The sequence below is a fragment of the Mirounga angustirostris genome, unplaced genomic scaffold, assembly GCF_029215605.1.
Source record: "Mirounga angustirostris isolate CCGP_5_RB_7025 unplaced genomic scaffold, mMirAng1.0.hap1 SCAF_2, whole genome shotgun sequence".
Taxonomy (NCBI): domain Eukaryota; kingdom Metazoa; phylum Chordata; class Mammalia; order Carnivora; family Phocidae; genus Mirounga; species Mirounga angustirostris.
The window spans coordinates 37,297,378-37,320,397 of record NW_026991710.1 but is presented as its reverse complement, the minus strand read 5'-3'; the positions used below and the strand labels follow the sequence as shown (position 1 = coordinate 37,320,397).

At 36.0% G+C, this 23,020-nt stretch overlaps 1 long non-coding RNA gene and 1 pseudogene across 1 annotated transcript in view; one reads left to right on the top strand and one right to left on the bottom strand.

Moving 5' to 3' along the window:
* The window catches only part of LOC129045995 (uncharacterized), a 345,862-nt gene that overhangs the window by 131,991 nt on the left and 190,851 nt on the right, over positions 1-23,020 (bottom strand). The gene's annotated exons all lie outside the window — the stretch shown is intronic.
* Positions 11,776-13,285, top strand: LOC135363588 (elongation factor 1-alpha 1-like; annotated as a pseudogene).

Sequence of the window (23,020 nt, the reverse complement as noted above, 5' to 3'; positions counted from 1 at the left end):
AGTCACTGAAAATAATAAAAAATCATAGTGTCATGATAATAGGATAACTGAGCAAGTTGATGAGATGTTTAAATGGGCAAATCCAAGCTGATGTGGACAGGTGTCAATGACAGAAAAAGTGAAATTCAGAAGAAAGGGAGTGATAGTACAGAATGAGGATTGATGAGAACAAATTCTATTGTAGGATCTATTGTAGAAAGACAAACAGATGCTGAATGTAGAAAGTACAGAATTCAGCTCCAAGGGGAAAAGGTCTGTCAAAAGCAAGCACTGTCAGGTTTCTAGAAAATTGGGCTGTAATTCACCACAGGATTCCAGACTCCAAGCCAAACCTGGATGGTATAAAGAAGTAGGTGCTAGCCTCTCTCACGTTGATTTGGGAAAGGTGGTATAAAAAGCAAGTGAGGAGACACTGTAACTTACACTTAGTACCTAAGGGAATCTAGGGCTTACTCTATGATTACCAGCTCAGTAATAGCACAGTGAAATCCAGATCCCAGTTAAAAGGGTCAGGCTATTTTCCAGTTGTGTTTAGAAGCTGGCTTGAACAGTCAGGAGAGGCAGTAAGTGGGTACATCTCTTCCCAACTCCACTGTCAGGAACTTCATGACACAGTTTGAAACTGCCTGTGGCAGCAGTAATTGTTGGAAGTTGGCAAATGCTAGATATCAGAGCTTTTTTTTCTTTCTTTCCCTGAACTACCTATTGTTGACCATTTACCAGTACACCCTGTTACTTACACATGTTTACCTCTCCCAGTCAGAATTAGCTCAAGACCCCAGTCTTCATCTGTGACTTCAAGGGAGAGGGACTGGAATGAGAGATGCAATCTTTTTCCCCCCTAACTTCTGTGTTGTCACAAAGTCAACAAGGAAATCCATAAAAGAATCACTTGAGTGTCACATGTGTAATAAAAATAAAGCAGTTACAAAACAATCAGAAAAATAATTTAAATCTTATTAATGTTACTGTTTGGAATAATAGCATGTATCTTGTTAAATTATTAGACAGTATGTTTAGAAAGGTAATCAAGATAATTTCATCTACTGCATCTTAAAGATCAACAATTCAGGAGCCAAATTATTTTTTTTTTCATAAAAAATATACTTTAAGAGAAAACACAGTTAATAACTTTAAACTACTATTTCCCTATGTTTTCAATGAAACTTGTTCTACTAGATTCTCCGAGATTAAAAAAAAAAAAAAAAGATTTGTATGGTCAAATATATTTGGGAAATAGAATCTATATGTTTTAAGTATTCATACAGTTATAGACAATCTCAAAACACAGTTACAAGAACAAGTGGATGTTCTTTGATGTCAGTTCATTACTAATTGAATGCAGATGTCCTCCATGTTTTTGTCTTTCAGGGACTATGGATTAGAGAGTAGTCCCTATCTGAGACATGCTGGGCTGGTGACAGAGTAAAAAGAGGGAGCATAGAAACATATGATGTGTCTTAAACTTCTGTTCATAAATAGCACACATCCACTCAAATTTTTTTCACCAAAACCAGCTCAATAGAACGGGAATCAAAGTCTTCTTAAAGGACTCATAAGTAATTGGAACATAATACAATGTAATTCACATACTACACTATACCCTCCTCTTTGGTATCTCATGTTTTCTTAATGTTTTCCAGAATTTTGAAGTAAGAAAAGTTAAAGACTTTAAAATCAACTTCCAATTCCAGTAGAAGTATGCTGCCATTTATCAGAAGTTGCCACTGTTTCTAACACATAATTATGATCCTGGATCATTATTATCTGCATACAAGATTAGAATTTCCATAGCTACATAAATAATCCATGTTGCCAATTTAATTCAGAAGACCTAATTTTTTTTTCTTTTCATTAGAGAAAAAAAATGAAACCCTTTCCTTTTTAAGGAAACCTGAAGTCAGCTAGTCCTACCATGCCTCACTTTACTATGACATTTAATTAACACCCCAAAAACTATTTCCTCTAGAATTTTTCTTGTCCCATAAAGTTTGATTTACATGCTTCCTTGGTTTTGATGCAATCTCCCCGTTGCTCTTTCAAAACTTTCTCCTCTGACTGCTTTAGTACTTGTCTCACAATAACAAATAAACATCTATATTTAGGGCACCTGGGTGGCTCAGTCAGTTAAGCATCTGCCTTCAATAAGGTCATGATCCCTGGGTCCTGGGATCGAGTTCTGGGTCAAGCTCCCTGCTCAGCAGTGAGCCCCTTTCTCCCTCTGCCCCTCCTCCCTTCCCTCTCCCCCGCTGCTTATGCCCTGCCCTGCTCTTGCTCGCTCTCTCTCTCAAATAAAAATAAAATCTTTAAAAAACAAAACAAAAAAACTACCTTTAATTTATTGACTCCTTATTGAATCCCAATTATTCCATGCACACTCCATTCTCTTCTCTCTTGCCATTATTAACTTATATACAGTGGCTAAATTGATATATTTTCCGAAACTGACATCTACCAAGCCCTGGCATTTGAATTCCAAAGCTGCCTAACTCCACCATCATTTTTAAGCGCAACCTAGGAAATAGTTCCACTTTAGTTACACAGAAATCTGAGAACTCCCAATTCTATATTTCAATTCCAAGTAGATCTCCTGATATTTTGAGCCAGTTTCTGCAGATAAGTAGCAGAGGAACTATTTTAAATATCTTTCAACATTAATTTCCTCTCCCACACAGTAAAAGTGATGTTACGGTTAGGTGTTGTTGCTGTTGTTGTTGTTGTTATTATTATTATTATTATTATTATTATTATTTCTAGCCTCCCCTGGATTTATTTTAATCAATTATTATTTATTGTGTATCAAGACTATGATTGTGGCAACAATATTTTATAGTAATTATATTACATTAGCAGCAATTCTTTTTTTTTTTTTAGTTTGTTTTTATTTATTTATTTGTCAGAGAGAGAGAGAGAGAGACAGAGAGCACAAGCAGGGGGAGAAGCAGGACTCGATCCCAGGACCCTGGGATCATGACCTGAGCCGAAGGCAGCTGCTTAACCAACTGAGCCACCCAGGCATCCTGCAGCAATTCCTTATTGTACAACTCAATAGCAGAAAAATATAAATCAATGAAATATGCCAGTCTTTTGTAGATGAAAGAAAAACACCTTTCTGTTATTCACTAGACTCAAAGAGTGTAGTTTCTTTCCTTACATCAATTTTCAAGTTACAGGAAAAATATGAGGCATCTCTTCACCAGATATCTTCAAAGACCTACTTGCCCAAGTTTCTTTGGTATGAAACCACAAGATATTTCCTCCTGGCCCCACGGGCTTATCTTTTCTATAATTGCTGCGAATTCCTTCTATATAACACAAACTTTCAGTCCTGCAATCTATTTATCTTATTTCTTTCTAATGAATAATCCACTCCTATATTATTTGCAACTTTTGGCAGAGAGAAATATAAATCCTTAACTATTCTCTTTTATACTATTTTACTTAATATTTGTTATCCTAGTGATTTTTTTTATCAGTTTCTTTTCAGGGTACCAAATCTTTTTAATTTTGCATTTTGTTCTTCTGATGTTCTTGTAGTTTTCTTGACAGCTTAAATCAATTGCAACCTTATAGTTTGCAATTAATATGAGAGTCACATCTGAGCAATTTAAATAGAACAAGATAAGAATCATTTGCTGAGAAAATGGCAGATCTAGAAAAGACATCTTTGCTAAGAATTTTACAGTAGTTCCCAGCCACAAGTAGTACTAACTCTCCCTCTCCACCCCATGCTCCACACACAGGGACATTTGAAAATGTATGGATTCATGCTTGGTTACTACTGGGACTGGGGCAGAGAACTACTACTGGCATTTAATGTTTGGAGGACAGGGATGCTAAAGTCCCTAAAATGTTAAAAACAGTCCTGCAAAATTAAAAGTTATTTTGCTCAAAATGTCACTGTGAAAGTTAATGACAAATATTCCTAGCAGTGGCCAAAAGAGTTAGGAGATTTAAGCCAATGATTAATAGGAGGAATTGAATAGCTTTACTAGTTCTCTGTGATTAAATCTTGTATAATTTCATTATTTGTTTGAAGTGGGGTGAACTTTTCCAACATCAAACTCTTTTTAGGGCTATATTCAAGCATATTTGTAAAAATTCTTACAATTCCAAGAATTCTTCCACTTAGGTAAAAAGAACAACCAGTATTTCTTAAATCCCAGGGCTGTCTACCATTATTGCAAATAATTTATAGTTGGCTATAAATCCATGTAACACTAGCCACAATATTATCTCAGTGATCTTTGTCAGCAATTGTCGACCAAACCTCTAACTCTGACACATCTGTGGTTACTAATTTTCAAGTGGTGTTTCATTATTTAAAGCGAGTCAGCATATTCATGGATAATAAAGGTGCCTGAGATACAACATCCTATCTGACCAAATGAATGCACATGTCAATGAGTGTTTGAACCTGGAACAGACGCCTGGAGACTGCAGTAATGACAAGACAGACAGTTTCCATGACAACCATGTCATTGATCTGTGTAGAAGGGCCCACATTTCAAAGATAATGTTAATTCTGCTTAGGACCAGTAAGTCAATGATATTAACCACATTTTTGTCTCTCTTCAGCTAATTGCTTTGTGGCTTGCATTAATCATAGGTCTGTCAGTAAATATAATTACTTTGCATTAAGACCATAACTTAATTAGAATTTGAGAAGGATTAAAATGCAACAATAGGTTTACAAACCTGTGACTGAGGTCTCTCAAATGGGGACGCTGAGATCAAACCCTGGAAGGGAGTATAGAGAGAACTAATGTCACCCTGAGGGTCTTCTGTCTGAACTCTGGACAGCCAAAGGAGAGTCAATCATGAAGACTCTTCACATTTTTCCTCCAGGCTGGATGTTATTAATATTGATAATATGGCAATTTTCTTAACAGTTAAGGCTGGAATTTGCATTTAATTAAAAAATATAAAACTGAATAAGGTTGCTCTCTAGTAAGTTTGGGTGCAAACTCTATTTCAAGTGGTAAGAGACTAGTTATGAGTATCAGCCATTCATTTGGGTATTTGGCTTGTTTTTCTTCTATGCCCTTGTAGAAAGATAAGGGCAAAAAATCAGCCCCCAAACTCTAATAATTTACGGAACCACCCTAATATCCTCCAGTTACCCTGATCATTTCCTTCAATATGTAGTTCAATTCCACAGTTTAGAATAAACAAATCTTGTGCGACTTGGTTTATAACCTGTTTAAAGTAGTTCTTTCAGCAATTTGTAATAATAAATGTGTCAAGTTTCTTTAAGGTCTTGCATGTCTTTTCATAAAGTGTTCAGAACCCTTCACTTGTACAGTAACAATAACCCTATAAAATAAAAACATATGATTTATCTTTTTCACTAATGCTGGGAAACTAATATGAAAAATGCCTATAAAACTTTCTAAAGACTAGTACCCAGAATCAGGAATCTATGATAATGTTGTGGCTGAAGTACAAATATGAATAAAGAAACCATAATCCTTTGGGTTTAGAAGAATCATAGTGGTATCAGGAAGCCCTTGTGGGCCATTTATGGGTAAATACAGGATGAGAGGTGAGAATGTCTCTATACAATGCCTTTTTTGCCTTTCCTTAGGCACTTAGGGACATAATCTGTTCTATCCTCCTAACATCAGTATCACTCTTTGGAATAGGAGCCCTTTTCTTTAACTTTCCTTTTTCTGTGTCCCTCCAGAGGGTCATACTTGTTGCTCAAAGTTGTATTGCTATTTGTCACAAGGAAATAAAAAATAAATATAATAAACATCAAGTCCTTCACTCAGCTTGAGAATCATTACTAAATTCTTATAGAAATAATCCCAATTGAACTGTTTTTTTTTTTTATTATTATTATTATTTCCTTGCTGTGATAGTGACAGAAAGTCTTTTCTGATTTCTATGTTCTACTTTTCTTCTTGGGTTAGCAGAAGGGAGGGTGTTTCCTACTCCTCCTCCACCATCCTAGTGTTTCTGATCTTGTCCTGAATTTAATACAGAAACTGAAATCAAAACAAGCTTTGATTGTCCATGTTGCTTCAGTTGGACAATTTTCTTTATAAAGCTTTCAGGCTTGAACACTCATTCCTCTGTGCATATAATTTATATAGCCATATAAATTAGATTTCACAATTTTATGGTAAAATCCAAATTTAAAAATGGTACAACACAAAGTTTGCCTATTGGAAATAGTATCATCATTATTGCCAGACAATAGAGTTGTCCCATAATATTTTGCATGTTTATTAATTTACCAGCTTTGAGCAGCAAGCCTGGAATTTGTCTATTATCTGAAAAAAATATTAAGGGGTAGCTAGATTAGGATAGCTCAGAGACTGGGAAGGTCTAAAAGTAAAAACAAAACACACACACACACACACACACACATTGGGGGAGGAGCTTGCTACAGATAGACAGTCATACAGTTAGTTAAGTGGAGTCAATTATTTAGAGGATAAAGCCACAGATAACAAATAAGCATTAATACTGGCTAGTTTCAATACATTGCTAAAGGGAAGATCTAGCAGATGAGTAACAAGGTGCCTAATAAGGTGTCTAAGATGACAAGGTGCCTAAGATGATAACAAAGACCAGGTAAAGAGTACTTAGCACACTCTAACTGCATAGCAAGACTCTAGTTAAAGAATGGGCAATGGAAACAGAACATTTTTTGTATGATGGGTGAGTGATGATAGGGACTGCAAAGTGGGAGAAATCAGATGATCATTCATAGAGAAAATTGGTGAGAATAAAGAAAATATATAATTTATAAATATCTGGAAAGGCAAAAAATGAGGGGTTGGAAGTATGAAGAAGCAAAAGATTTTAGTTAAAGTACCTCCCCAAAACATATATATTAATTACAAGAAAAAAAGGCAAACTTTATGAAGAAATTAGCAGATGCCACTTTAACCAAGTGATCAAGGTTCACACTAGCATTGAGACAAATCAGCATCATATGCATAGTACAAAATAACTGGCCTATATCTTCAAAAATGTCAGGAAAAAAAGCATCACTAAAAAAAATTATACAAGATTAAAGGAGACTAAGGAGATATGACTGGATGACTGATGGAAACAATGTATGATCTAGGATTTTCTTTTGTTATAAAGATCATAATTGAGACAACTGGCAAAATCTGAAATACTATTATTTGTCTATGATAATTTCATGGTTTTTATTATTTACCTCAATTATGCAAGATGATGCACATGATTTATTAAGAACACACTGAAGATTTAGGGGTCAAGGGCATCATGTATGCAACTTAGTCTCAATTTATACATAAGTAATGTACTTGGAGAGAAAGAGAAAATTGAAGCAAACATGGTAAAATGTTAAAATTTGGGTGATCTGTGTATTAAAAAAATCCTTTGTATTATTATAGAAATTTTTTGTAAGTCTGAAAATATGTCATAGTAGAAATTTTAAAAAGGTCTATTTACTAGGCAATTTTTCAAAGCAGGTACTCAGTCATAGGGAAGACAAAGGTTTATTTACCAAAAGTAGGAAGAAAGTCAAGTCTCAAGAACAAAGAGTCTTTTTATTGATAGAAACATAATTAGAATTCATTTAAGCAAACAAAAGCAACAAAAGCTTTTGAGGGATACTAGGAAAAAAAAAAAAAACAAGAACAAAATCAATGGAAAGGCTGCAGAAACCAGGGATGTTCTGGTAATCTCAGTGCCTAAAGCCAGCAGATGTTTCTCAAACCCTCAGCTTGCCCCTGAGCATTTGTAGCTTATCTAAGACAAATTTCTCCTTTCATTATATGTATCTATCCCAGAGACAGACACTGATTTACTTGGCATTGGTCATTCGTTGGACCAATAATATTAGATGGGAAGTGATGATTAACAATCCATGTCACATATCCAACCCTGAGGGTGGCGTGTTGGAGGTATTACTACTGTGCAGTACCGTGATTGGTAGCTCTACCAATCATATCGCTACACTGGGTGAAGGAGCAATTCCCTAAAGGCTAGGAGTGAGGTAAACATTATAGTGTTACAAGTATTATGGTTTCAGTGAGAATTTATTCCAACCCCGCATTCAAGAGTGGGACCTAATTTTTCCAACCTAATGCATTAGATAGCATGCCTTGCCAAAAAAAAATGTGGTAGGATTAACAGGTCATAAAATCAGAGCCAATATGGTAAAATGGAAATGCTTCTGAGGCTTTGAGGATTCTGGCAATACTCTCCACCACTGAACTTGAACCTCAAAGATTATAACTGAAGCTGTGTCTTGCCACCACATCTAGCCCAAGAGTAAAACCAAGGTACTGATGAGAGGTGAGCATGAGACGAAGAAAAACTGGATCTTGATTATGTTCGATATCAATGAGACCATACTTGAAGCCAATTCTACCCCTAAAGTTTTTACTTGGAAGAGCCAATAAACTTCTTTGCTTATATCCATTTGGATTTGGTTTTCTGTCACTTGTATCAGAAATATCCTGATACACACACACACACACACACACACATCAATGAAGCATTTTCACCACTATAATTGAAAAACAGGATAAAGTGGTGCCTCCTGGGTGGCTCAGATGGTTGAGTGTTTCACTCTTGGTTTTGGCTCAGGGTCGTGGAATTGAGACCTGCCTCAGGTTCTTGCTCAGCAGGAGTCTGCTTGGGATTCTTCTTTCCCTCTCCCTTTGCCCCTCTCCCTGCTCATGTGTGCATGCTCTCTCTCTCCCAAATAAATAAATACAATTAAAAAAAGAAAAAGAAAAACTAGATCAAGTCAAAATCAAAAGTAAGCTTACCCTAATGGTGAATCAATGTAACTTAATTGTTCTTTAGATCCCCTTGACAGGTCAAGATTGATCTTAGTGTAATTGTTCTTTAGATCCCCTTGACAGGTCAAGATTGATCTTAGTGTCTAGGGTGGGGCCATTTTCATAAGCAAAGAGGAAAAAGCAGAAGAGCTTTAATAACAGGGACTCAAACATGTGATAGCAATTATTTCAACTTGATAACTGAATAACTACTGCATTCCTAAATTTATATGAACCAAATAAACGTATATAGAAGCTTCCCAAGAGATGTATACTTTTCTTAACCTATTAGCACCCATCAATTAGTACAAGAATTCAAATCAGGTCTCAAGAAGTACATTAATTCATAAAGCTCAAAATTTATCTTCCTTTCCATCATCTTAATACCATCCAAACTAATGATTTAAACAGTTACCAGATACTGGTCATTCACTGATTTCAAGGCTTAATAATAAAATCTTTGGGTCACCTAAATATGTAAAGCAAATATTAACAAAACTAAACGAAGAAATAGATAGCAAAACAATAAAAGTAGGGGACTATAATACCCCCTTACATCAATGGATAGATCATAGAGACAGAAAATCATTAAGGAAACATTGGCCTTAAATGACATATTAGGCCACATTGACTTAAAAGATGCATACAGAACATTCTATCCAAAAGCAATGAATACACATTCTTTTCACGTGCACATGGAATACTCTCCAGGATAGATCATATGTTAGGCTACAAAACAACTGTTAACAAATTTAAGAAGATTTAAATCATATCAACATCTTTCCAACAATAATGATATGAAACTAGAAATCAATAACAAAAAGAAAAGTGGAAAATTCAAGAATATGTGGAGATTAAACATCATATAACTGAACAACCAATCAGTCAATAAAGAAATCAAAAGAGAAAAGGTACCTGACACAAATGAAAATACAGTATACTAAAATTTATGGAATGCAACAAAAGCAGTTCTAAGAGGGAAGTTCATAGTGACAAATGCCTACTCTCGGGAAACAAGAAAAATCTCAAACAACCTAACTTACACCTCAAGAAAATACAAAAAGAAGACCAACGCCCAAAGTTAGTAGAAGGAAATAAAGATCAGAACAGAAATGAATGAAATAGGGACTAAAAAGATAATAGAAAAGATAATGAAACCAAGAGCTCATACTTCGAAAAGATATACAAAATTAACAAACTTTTAGTTAGACTTACCAAAAAGAAAAAGAGAAAATTCAAAATCTGAAAGAGGAGACTTACAACTGATACCACAGAAACATGAAGGATTATAAGAGACTACTATGAACAATTATATGCCAACAAATTGAGCAATCTAGGAGAAATAAATTTCTAGAAATATAAAACCCTTTAAGACCAAACATGAAGGAATAGAAAATCTAACAGATCAATTACCAGTAAGGAGATTGGATCTTAATGAAAAACTTCCCAACAAAAAAAAGCCCAGAACCAAAAGGCTCCACTGGTAAATTCTACCAAACATTCAAAGACAAATTAACACTACACTTCCTTCTTAAACTCTTCCAAGCAAATAGAAAAGAAGGAAACACTTCCAAACTTATTTTATAAGGCTAGCATTACCTTGATAACAAAACCAGGCAAGGACACTACAAGAAAAGAAAATTATGGGCCAATATCCTTGATGAACATAGATGCAAAAATCTTCAACAAAATATTCACATATCTAATTCAATGATACATTAAGTGGATCATACACCATGATCAAGTGGGATTTTTTCCTGGCATGCAAGGATGGTTTAACATGCATAAATCAAACCAACATGATATACCACATTAACAAAATGAAAAATAAAAATTGCATGATCATCTTAAGAAATAAAAAAAAAGTACCAGACAAAATTCAACATCTGTTCATGATAAAAAAAACTCTCAACAAAGTGTGCATAGAGGGAATATATTTCAACATAATAAAGACAAGTTCACAGCTAACATCATACTCAATATCACAAAGCTGAAAGCTTTTTCTCAAATTCAGGAACAAGACAAGGACACCCATACTCACCATTTTTATTCAACATAGTACTGCAAATCCCAGCCAGAGCAATTAGGCAAGAAAAAGAAACAAATATCCAAATGGGAAAGGAAAAATTAGATCTGTCTCTATTTGCAGATGATGAGATAGTATATATAAAAATAATAATAAAGACTCCACCAAAGAAACTGTTAGAATACATGAATTCAGTAAAGCTGCAGAATACAAAAGCAATATACAGAAATCTGTTGCATTTTTAAACACTAACGACAAATTATCAAGAAGATAAACTTAAAAAAAATCTCACTTATAGTTGCATCAAAAGAATAAAATATCTAGGAATAAATTTAACCAAAGAAGTAAAAAATTTGATACACTGAAAACTATGACACTGATCAAAAAAAATCAAGATGACACAAATAAATCGAATGATAACCCATGCTTATGGACTGGAAGAATACTGTTAAAATGTTCATACTACCCAAGGCAATCTACAGATTCAATGCAATCCCTATCAAAAATCCCAATGGCATTTTTCATAGAAATACAACAAACAATTCTAAAATTTGTTTGGAACCATGAAGGACCCTGAATAGCCAGTGCAATCTTGAGGAAGAGGAACACAGCTGGAGGCATCATACTTCCTGATTTCAAATAGTAATCAAATTCAATAGTAATCAAAACAGTATGGTATCAGCACAAAAACAGACACATAGATCAATAGAACAGAATAGACAGCCTAAAAATAAGCCTACACATATACGGTCAATTATTTATGACAAAAGGGGCCAAGAATATATGATGGAGAAAGGACAGTCTCTTCAATATATGGTGCTGGGAAAACTAGACTGCCACATGCAAAAGAGTGAAACTGGACCACTATCTTGCACCATCCACAAAAATTAACTCAAAATGGATTGAAGACTTGAAAATAAGACATGAGCTTTTTTGCAACAGGGTCCCCACCAGAACACAGGTGTCACAAAAACCACCACTCAACCTAAACCAAAATGGGAAAGGAAAAGACTCACATCAACATCGTCATCATTGGACATGTAGATTCAGGCAAGTCTACCACTACTGGTCATCTGATCTACAAATGCGGTGGGATGGACAAAAGAACTATCAAAAAAATTGAGAAGGAGGCTGCTGAGATGGGAAAGGGCTCCTTCAAGTACGCTGGGTCTTAGATAAACTGAAAGCTGAATGTGAACATGGTATCACCACTGATAACTCCCTGTAGAAATTTGAGACCAGCAAGTATTACGTGACCATCACTGATGCCCAGGACACAGAGACTTTATCAAAAACATGATTGCAGGCACATCTCAGGCTGACTGTGCTGTCCTGATTGTTGCTGCTGGTGTTGGTGAATTTGAACCAGGTATCTCCAAGAATGGGAAGACCTATAAGCATGCCCTTCTGGCTTACACACTGGGTGTAAAACAACTAATTGTTGGTGTTAACAAAATGGATTCCACTGAGCCACCCTACAGCCAGAAGAGATATGAGGAAATCATTACGGAAGTCAGCACCTACATTAAGAAAATTGGCTACAACACCAACACAGTAGCTTTGTGCCAATTTCTAGTTGGAATGGTGACAACATGCTGGAGCCAAGTGCTAACATGCCTTGGCTCAACGGGTGGAAAGTCACCCATAAAGATGGCAATGCCAGTGGAACCACACTGCTTGAAGCTCTGGATTGCATTCTGCCACCAGCTCGTCCAACTGACAAGCCCTTGCGTCTGCCTCTCCAGGATATCTACAAAATTGGTGGTATTGGTACTGTCCCTGTGGGCCGAGTGGAGACTGGTGTTCTTAAACATGGCATGGTGGTCACCTTTGCTCCAGTCAATGTTACAAGTGAAGTAAAGTCTGTTGAAATGCACCATGAAGCTTTGAGTGAGGCTCTTCCTGGGGACAATGTGGGCTTCAATGTCAAGAATGTATCTGTCAAAGATGCTCATCATGGCAATGTGGCTGGTGACAGCAAAAATGACCCACCAATGGAAGCAGCTGGCTTCACGGCTCAGGTGATTATCCTGAACCATCCAGGCCAAATCAGTGCTGGATATGCACTTGTGCTGGATTGTCACACAGCTCACATTGCTTGCAAGTTTGCTGAGCTGAAGGAGAAGATAGATCGTCGTTCTGGAAAAAAGCTGGAAGATGGTCCCAAGTTCTTGAAATCTGGTGATGCTGCCATTGTTGATATGGTTCCTGGCAAGCCTATGTGTGTTGAGAGCTTCTCTGACTATCCTCCTCTGGGCTATTTTGCTGCTCCTGATATGAGACAGACAGTTGCTGTGGGTGTCATCAAAGCAATGGGCAAGAAGGCAGCTGGAGGTGGCAAGGTCACCAAGTCTGCCCAGAAAGCTCAGAAGGCTAAATGAATATTATCCCCAGTACCAGCCACCCCAGTCTTAATCAGTGGTGGAAGAACGGTCTCAGAACTGTTTGTGTCAATTGGCCATTTAAGTTTAATAGTAAAAGACTGGTTAATTGCAGGAAACAAACTGAGGGTTGCTGGAGTGGGGGGTGGGGTGGGAGGGATGGGGTGACTGGGTGATAGACACTGGGGAGGGTATGTGCTCTGGTAAGCGCTGTGAATTGTGCAAGACTGTTGAATCTCAGATCTGTACCTCTGAAACAATGCAATATATGTTAAGAAAAAAAAAAGAAGAAGAAGGTAGCGGGAGGGGAAGAATGAAGCGGGGGAAATCGGAGGGGTAGATGAACCACGAGAGACGATGGACTCTGAAAAATAAACAGGGTTCTAGAGGGGAGGGGGGTGGGAGGATGGGTTAGCCTGTTGGTGGGTATTGAGGAGGGCACATTCTGCATGGAGCACTGGGTGTTATGCACAAACAATGAATCATGGAACACTTCATCTAAAACTAATGATGTAATGTATGGGGATTAACATAAGAATAAAAAAATAAATTAAAAAAAAACAGCTGGTCACATGTAAAAAAAAAAAAAGACTGGTTAATGATAACAATGCATCGTAAAACCTTCAGAAGGAAAGTGAAATGTTTTGTGGACCATTTGTTTTTGTGTGTGTGTGTGGCAGTTTTAAGTTATTAGTGTTTTTTGTTTTTTTTTTAAGATTTATTTATTTATTTTGACAGAGAGAGAGGGAACACAAGCAGGGGGAGTGGGAGAGGGAGAAGCAGGCTTCCCACCGAGCAGGAAGCCCGACGCAGGGCTCGATCCCAGGACCCTGGGATCATGACCTGAGCCAAAGGCAGATGCTTAACGACTGAGCCACCCAGGTGCCCCTTAAGTTATTAGTTTTTAAAATCAGTACTTTTTAATGGAAACAACTTGACCAAAAATCTGTCACAGAATTTTGAGACCCATTAAAACAAAAGTTTAATGAGAAAAAAAAAAGAAAATAAGATGTGAAACCATAAACCTCATAGAAGAAAACATAGTCAGTAAGCTCCTTGACGTAGATTTTGGCAATAAATTTTTGGATTTGACATCAAAAGCAAAGACAACAAAAGCAAAAACAAACAAGTGGGACTACATCAAACCAAAAAGTCTCTGCACAGTACAGGAAATCATCAACAGAATGAAAAGGCAACCAAAGGAATGAAATCATTACAGATCATACATCTGATAAGGGGCAAATATCCAAAATACATTAAAAAAAAAACCTCATACAACTCAATAGCAAAAATAAAGTGACTAAAAAATGGGCAGAAAAACTGAATAGACATTTTTCCAAAGATCTATATGGCAAATAGGCACATGAAAAGATGCTCAGCATCACTAATCATTGGAAATGCAAAACAAAACCACAAAAAGGTTATCACCTCATACCTGTTAGAATGGCTATTATCAAAAACAGAAAAAATAATAAGTGTTGGTTAGGATGTGGAGAAAAAGAAACCCTTGTGCAATGTTGGTGGGAATGTCAATTGGTCTAGGTGCTATAGAAAACCGCATAGAATTTCCTCAAAAATTAAAAATTGAATAGATGAATCAGAAATTCTAATTATGGGTATTTATCCAAAGAAAATGAAAACACTAACTTGAAAATATATATGCATCCCCATGTTCATTGCAGCTTTATTTATAATCATGAATATATAAAAACAGTGTAAACATCCATTGACAATAAGTGGATTAAAAAAATGTGACACACACAAAGAAATAGTATTCAGTCATCAAAAAGAATGAAATTTTACCATTTGTGACAACATGGATGGACTTTGAGGGTATTAAGTGAAATAAGACAGAAAAATATAAGTATCATATGATCTCACTTATATGTGGAATCTAAAACAAACAAACAAAAAAACACAAAACAAAAAAATAAGCTCAGAGATACAGAGAACAGATTGGTGGTTGCCAGAGGTGGGGTGGAGAGTGGGCAAAATGGGTGAAGGGAGTCAAAAGATACAAACGTCCAATTATAAAATAAATGTCATGGGATGTAATATACAGCACAGAGACTATTATTAGTACTGTATTGCATATCTGAAAGTTGCTAAGACAGTAAATCCTAAAATTTCTCATCACATCACAAGAAAAAAAATCTGTAACTATGTATGGTAATAGATGTTAACTAGACTTATTGTAGTGATCATCTCACACTATATACAAATACCAAATCATTATGCTGTACACTTAAAACTAATATATGCTAATTATACTTCAATAAGAAAGATCCGAAGACTGACATTTTTAAAATAATAAAAAGCTTACTACATTTCTTGAAGTTGGTTGCTTAATATCTCTATTTCTACTTGTATCTGCAAATGATGTTAATTATACTTTCCTACCTCCCATAAGAGCTATGATAATTACTGTTGGGAGGGCACTTAGGTTTCCATGGATAAGGGAGATGGTGTAAGGGCAATGTATTATCATCATTATTATTGCCCTGGACAGCTGCTCATTAAGGACTGCATTTGAGTAAAAACCCATGAAAGTTTAAATTGATATGAGACAGAAGTTGGTCAACCTTAGCCATATTTACTGCCAAGTTGAAGTCCAAAGAGAAAAACTTCTAATTAGATCATTTCAAGTGTCATCACAAAAAGGAATATAATAGTTTTAAAGTGTTTCAACAATTCAGCATTCATTCATTCAACAATTATTCAGTATCTGTTATGTTCTGGGTTCTCAACATACAGAAAAGCAAAAAAAAAAAAAAAATGCCTTTGTAGAACTTACATTCTAGGGTTTAAAATTTGCTATGTCACTATTTCTAATGCCACCTTTTAGAATGCATCCCAAACCATTTGTATTGTTTTTTTCCTTCTCTGGGAAAATATGTCCTAAATATTTGTTTTTCTACATAATGAATTTCTGCCCATTATGTAAAACTCTCGTTTGCATGCTAATTTTCCCCCTAAATGCATTGGATCTTTCCAGTTGTTCCAGGCATGTAACACAGTACTGAACACATACTATGCTCATAAATAATTCCCTAATTAAACATGTAATACCTATTAATATTTCTTTCATTTACTAACTAGTAAATGGAGACTCATATAATTCAGTGGGTGTTTAGAAATGATTCCCAGACACATACATCTAATTTGTTACATGGCTGAGAAAGACCAGGTTTGACAAAAGGGTCAAATTTAGAAAAAAAAATATTTTCTGGCTCTGCTCCTTTACTGTCCACCTGTTATTACAGAATTTCCAGTTTTAAGCAAGTCATTTCCTGCCAAAATCACTCCAGTCATCCTGTGGTGTATTTTCTGGATATCATGACCATGTCAATTAGCAACCACAAGGTATCCAAGAATTATTTCTTCTACTCTCGCCCTTTTTAATACTGTCAGCTGCTGAGGCCCCACTGTCTCCAAAGCTACATGAAGACATTTCATCTCTTCCTAAGTTGAGCTATTTTTTCCCCCCTAAGTGCTGCTTCTGCTGGGCAGCTCTGTAGCTACATCCTCTGGAGATTGGCAACAACAAAGTAATGTATAACCCTATCCAACATTAGGTTTTCAAACTCAGGTTGTGTGTTCAGTAAAAAGAAAAAAAAAAAAAAAAGAATGCATATTTCCTTTAAGAACATGAAGGGGAAAAAAAGAACATTAAGGAAATATGGATTTGAATTTCTATATCTTGAGGACTTCTTAGGCAAATTATCTCCATCAGTTTCTGGTTACCTTGGTTGATTTTTCCTTTTTTTCTTTTACCTTCCCAACCCCTCTCCCTGTTCTCCAGATTATATAAATGAGACCTAGTGGCTGGACAAGGAACAGTTCTGATAAATAAACACCATAATGTGAGCAGATTCAATTCTGACCTCTAAGCGTGTTATAAGTCCAAGCTTACCTAATTATTTTAAGGTAGAATTATCTTATCAAAAGTTCCTCTGTGCAAATAATTTTCTTGCATCATTCTCATTATCTTACCTGAAATTAGCATATTTTAGTCTAGGCTGAATGGGACATAGACCTTAACATAATGACTTTTCTGTTCTCTTATTGTAGGGTCAATGGACCAAGAAAGTATAAATCAAATAGTCACCCTACTCTGGTCACTTCACACACTGATTTTTCAAATATTTGAAGGCTGTGAAAATAAAATAAATTTTAAATTTTAAATCTGTACCTTTAATTAATGGAAATTGTAAAAAGGTCAATTAAATTAGTCACGTGCTAACTAAAAAGTTGCAATTAAAATTATGTAAGTTAGAAATAATGGTGGGTTTTGGGTGGAGATCATTGACATTAAAGGTATAAACAGCCACTTATTGTTCTTGCCAATTAAACCACTGCACTCCCAAATTCTACCCATAAACTTTCTGAAAGCACCATCCTTAGGTATAGCAATAAAATTAGAATTTAATACTACTCAATACCCATATTGCAGAACTCTGTTAAATGTTGAATCTAAACACATTTTAGTTTTGGGGTCTAAACAAACTTCTACTCTCTCCATTAAGTTTCACATTCCTTCCTTTCACAAACCTGAATCTTGAGATCTTGCCATATTCCTAACAGTTGACATGGAGAAAAGAAGTCAAGAATAAAGAAGCAGCAAGATGGCTAGTTTCAATCTCAGCAATGCCAATTTCTTGGACAAAATAGTTAACTTCTCTGTACATTTTTCTCTGTACATTTCTGTGGAATGGAATAATCCTATCCACTTTACCTAGAGCTGTAATGAGTATGTTAACGTAAAATGCTTTATACAATGGAACATAAATAGTAAGCACCAAATAAATATTAGTTATCATGACGACGATAATCATTACCACCACCAACACATCATCATTACACATCAGGCTCTGTACACATTAGGTACATGCATGGAGGAATGAGGAAAAAAGGCCCATTCTAAATTTCTGTGCCTCCTCAATCACATCAAGTAAAAGTGAGCAATCAGATGGTGAGATCTCCCACTCAAGCACAGTATCCACACCAACGTGGCCCAGTCAACTGTTATGAACTTAAACTGACCAAACTGATATACCCTTCTCCTTTAAAGAAAATATACAACCTGGTTAAGCTGAGGGATGTCTGGGTATGAAGAGGGACTGGGGAATAACCCTTGCTCATAAATCAGAGTTGTCAAATAATGATATGGATTGCCTCAAAAATACTGAACCAGAAATCGGAAAGCCAACCCAGTTAATGCTGAAGCAGAGATGCCTGTGGGTACATCACTGACTTTAATGTTCTTAAGCACACAAACTGGAGAGGCAGGGGCATGGGACAAGTGGAGGGTCGGGGCTGGGTATGAGTGAGGAGAGGAAATGGCAAGGCTGTACTCAGGAATGGAAGACTCACCGCGAGTGTGACATGCATCTCTGTATATGGACAGGAGGCTTAGGTGCGTGTCGGAGGATGAAAACTCTGTCTCCCCTGAGTGTCTGTATGCACATCCATTCATAGTGTGTCTGTGTTATAAAGAATGAAAATATAGAGAGAAGAGGCTGGTATGTCTAATGATCAATATTCAATGTAAGACACTGACCAAACATTTACTGGTCAAACTACAAATTGTTATTTTTAGCAATAAACTTTCAGGCCCTCAGAAGGCCTTAATATTTCATAATTATTGTCAGATTTCATTGCTAAGCATATAGGACACTATTCCAAGGACTAAACTGATCATATCTGCACTATTAGTCACCCACAAGATTGTACAGCCCAGTAGAAAATGAACTGATGAGTTTTCAAAAAGGAAAAGTTCAGATTCCTCTTCCTTTTACAGAGATGCATCTCTGAGGCAGGAATGGCTGCTCTGCAGACTCTTGTAGGATGGAACCATTTGTACCACCTCTCCTGTGAAGAACAATGATGCCCAAGAAAGTCCAAGTTTACTGTGCTGGTCCTGCCCTGCAAGGAGTGTTCCCAGAGAAGCAAAGCCAGATAAGTCATCTGACCTCCCTTTGAGGAACTCTCAAAGGAAATGTACCTAAGGCAAGGTGCTAGGAGGATCATGGTGGGACATCCAAATTTTGTGTCCTTCCATACAAGGCAAAACAAACTATCAAAGTAGAAACAGAACCCACCAGCAAAGAGCAGACTGCTCTGAAATGGGCTTCAAGTGACAAAAATGAGCCATTTTATTTTCTTTGCATCAGGCTGCTCTTATTTTCTCATTTCAATTCCTTTGGAATTGTGATATCCCTTGTCAAATTCCTTTGGAATTTCCACTTGGAAAAGTGATAGATTAAGTGGGGTATGTGTATTCCTAGGGCAATCATAACCCATTTACTTTAGTAGCTCATATTTTAAACGACGACAATTTTCTTTTACTCTTTAACAGGAAGATATCTCATCTCTTTGGTTTCTGACTTCCGCTTGTGGCAAGTGAAATGTGATGTTTGGTCAACACCGAGGCAGAACTATTTATCATTATATTGTTGGGTAGTGGGTATATAGCAGCAGTTCATTAACAGGCTATGGTATTTTTCTTAATACCCCATTAAGGGTTTTTTTGTTTTTGTTTTTGTTTTTTAATATAGCTGCTTGGAAATAAGACATAAGAAAAAATATTCAGCAATATTTATCCCAGGATATAAAATATTTAAGTATGTAGAGTATCACCAAGAACAATGGAACAACTTATTATGATAATCTATTATCATTATCCCCTAACTTTTAGACAATTGCTAAGACAATTTAATGTACGTATGGCACGTGGACACTCAGATTTTTATCTTCCTAGTATTCTGCAACTGAGTAAAGGGCATATCATGGTAATTAGCCTTTCATGCAGATATGTTTACCAACCCAACCAGGTTGTAGAATTAATTGCATACATTTTGCTATAATCCCAGTAGTAGGTAACATGGTTTAGTGTACGTAACAGGCAAGTAGTGGTAACCATGATGGTAAACTGCAAGATGAAATTATTTCAAAGTGCAACAAATAAAATCTTGACGAAATAATAGCTATTATCCATAAAATTACTGAGTGTTGCAAAAGGTCACAAAAGGAATTAGGAGGGGTGTTTATAGAAGAGACACTTAAAATTTATGATAATCCAGTTTTCCTATACTTTATTTTCTAATGTAGCAACTTGAGGATTTTGTCATATCTAAGAACTTATTTAATGTATATGATTTCCTTTTCTAGAATAAGTTTAGCTTTCAAAAGGAGTTATTAAATACCTTAAATGGAAAACATTATCATTAGCAATAAATTAGTAATTAAATACAGTAAAAGTGAAGCAATGGTATTAATTTTTCCACTTAAGTTCCATCACTGATAAGTACACTAATATTATTTTGTGTTGACTTCATGTTGTAAAATTTGAGATGTGTTTATACCGTCCTTGGTTCTTAATTGTGAACTGCAAGATACTCCTGATCAAGTTTCTCAATGAGCAACCCTTAGAACACTTCTGAAACTTGCTTTGTTATATCAGGTACTTAATATTAACCATGATATGGCCATTTCTCCTTCAGTAAAGTGATAGCACAGGTACCACAGTGATATGCTATGGACTAAATGTTTGTGTCTCCCCTTCAATGCACATGTGGAAGCCCTAATCCCCACTGTGGGGATATTAGCAAAGAGGGCCTTTTGGCCATAATTAGGCTTAGGTAAGGGCATGAGGGTGAATCCCCCATGATAGGATTAATACATTTATATGAAGAAATACCAAAGATCTCCCATTGTTTTGGTTTGTGGTTTTTTTGTTTTGTTTTGTTTTGAAGTATAGTCTGCAGATGGGGGACTGTCAGACAGCCAAAATAGCTACCTTGTGTTTTTCTCAATGGATCTCCTGCATTTTATTTAAAATTTATTTTATTTTTTTTTTAAGATTTTATTTATTTATTCATGAGAGGCAGAGGGAGAAGCAGGCTCCCAAGGAGCAGAGAGCCCGATGCGGGACTCGATCCCAGGACCCTGGGATCATGACCTGAGCCGAAGGCAGATGCTTAACCATCTGAGCCACCCAGGCGCCTTAAATACTTTATTTATTTATTTATTTTTTTTAAGATTTTATTTATTTATTTGAGACAGAGAGCATGAGAGGGAGGAGGGTCAGAGGGAGAAGCAGACTCCCTGCCGAGCAGGGAGCCCGATGCGGGACTCGATCCCGGGACTCCAGGATCATGACCTGAGCCGAAGGCAGTCGCTTAACCAACTGAGCCACCCAGGTGCTCTAAAATTTATTTAAGCAAATATATATCGGCCTCAAGTAAGCAGGTCAATTTTTAATTATTAGAGGTGTACATTATTCCCACACCCACTAAAGCTGCTCTGTGAAAATCTACTCTCTCCCCGGGGAATGGACATATTTTTCAACGGAAATCTTTATAAAAGTATCTATGCATCTGAAGCACATATCTTTTTATCTGAGGAAAATTTTAGAAGATATAACAATTATCTTTATCTTTTTTTGGGTATGTGTAGAAGAAATGCAAGCAGTAATTCTCAACTAATACTGTATATTATATCATTCATTCATTGAAAATTACATATTAAATGCTTTTTATGTATCAGGAACCATACTACAGGCAGAGATTAGACAGTTGATAAACAATGTTAAACTTCAGTGATATTTTACAATGCAGAATGATGTAAGGATTCAATTCTTATTTGTGGAAAATAGAATATCTCATTTTTGCCTCATCTGAAGAGACCATGTGTTATCTTTAAAAATAAATAAATAAAATGCATTAAAGGCAAAATCCCTCAGTACCACTAACACGAGAGAAAAAGTAAAAGAAAAAGAAGCAGCTAAAAGAAATGGAGCATAAAGTGAAGCAAGATCTTTGGAAAATTCAGTTAACAAGAAGTTTTCATGGTATGTAATTTATTCATGGCTCCTGCTGGATTTAGTTAATAGCATCTGCCTATTTTCTTGGTTGTGGTAGTCATCTCCTAAAATGTCTTAGCTCATATCCCAAGACAAGAGGCCTTGCTGTGTAACTACAAAGTTATCCCTCCAAAACAACATTCTGTACACCAAGAGGCTATGAAACAGGCAGGCAGATGTCTGAGGCCAGAAGACTTCGGGGATTGCTTTTCTACAACTGAAATTCACTGGGCTCTCAGGATTCACTGCAGTGTTCCTCATCTACTCAATGTCCTTCATTTTATGTTTTTGTTTATTTAGAATATATGTGAAAAAGGAAAGCCAGAACAATTATTTGGTTATATAAAGAGAGAACAAGACCACAATGTGTAATAGGAGAGAGTGAGCACCCACCTACATTTTGTGAATTTATTATATATCACTAAGTGTTTCAAACAGTATATACTATAATGACACTGAGGCACTCTAGAAACATTATACCTATGCTTACTATATGAATAACTTATTGTATAACATTTATGAAGGGATTCCAGGGTCATGATTTTATTTAGTCCTTGCAGCAACCCAAGTTAAGTTCTTAACTTGCGCTAAGAAGTATTTTTATTCCTAATTTTAGTAGAGATAATAAAATCTCAATAATATACTTACCTGGTAGGTAGGGAGCCCTTATTGAACCCAAGTTGCTTAAATTCAGTCTAGTCTTCTGTTACAATTTCTACTCTTCTTGCAACACGATGCCAAGTAACTGAGAAGACTGTCATTAACTGATCTCAGGTATGTCAATTGTGTCCACTCTATAGATGATCCAAGAATTAGCACCACTTGGATAGGAAGTGGGAGTCCTAGATTTAAAGTAGTATGAAGCTATCTGACACAATCTTGAACATTTTATTTAAAGTGAACAAACATCATTGAGACCACATGATGCCTACAGAAACCTTGTCCTAGATCACTCCATGAGGGCTCTTAGCAAAAC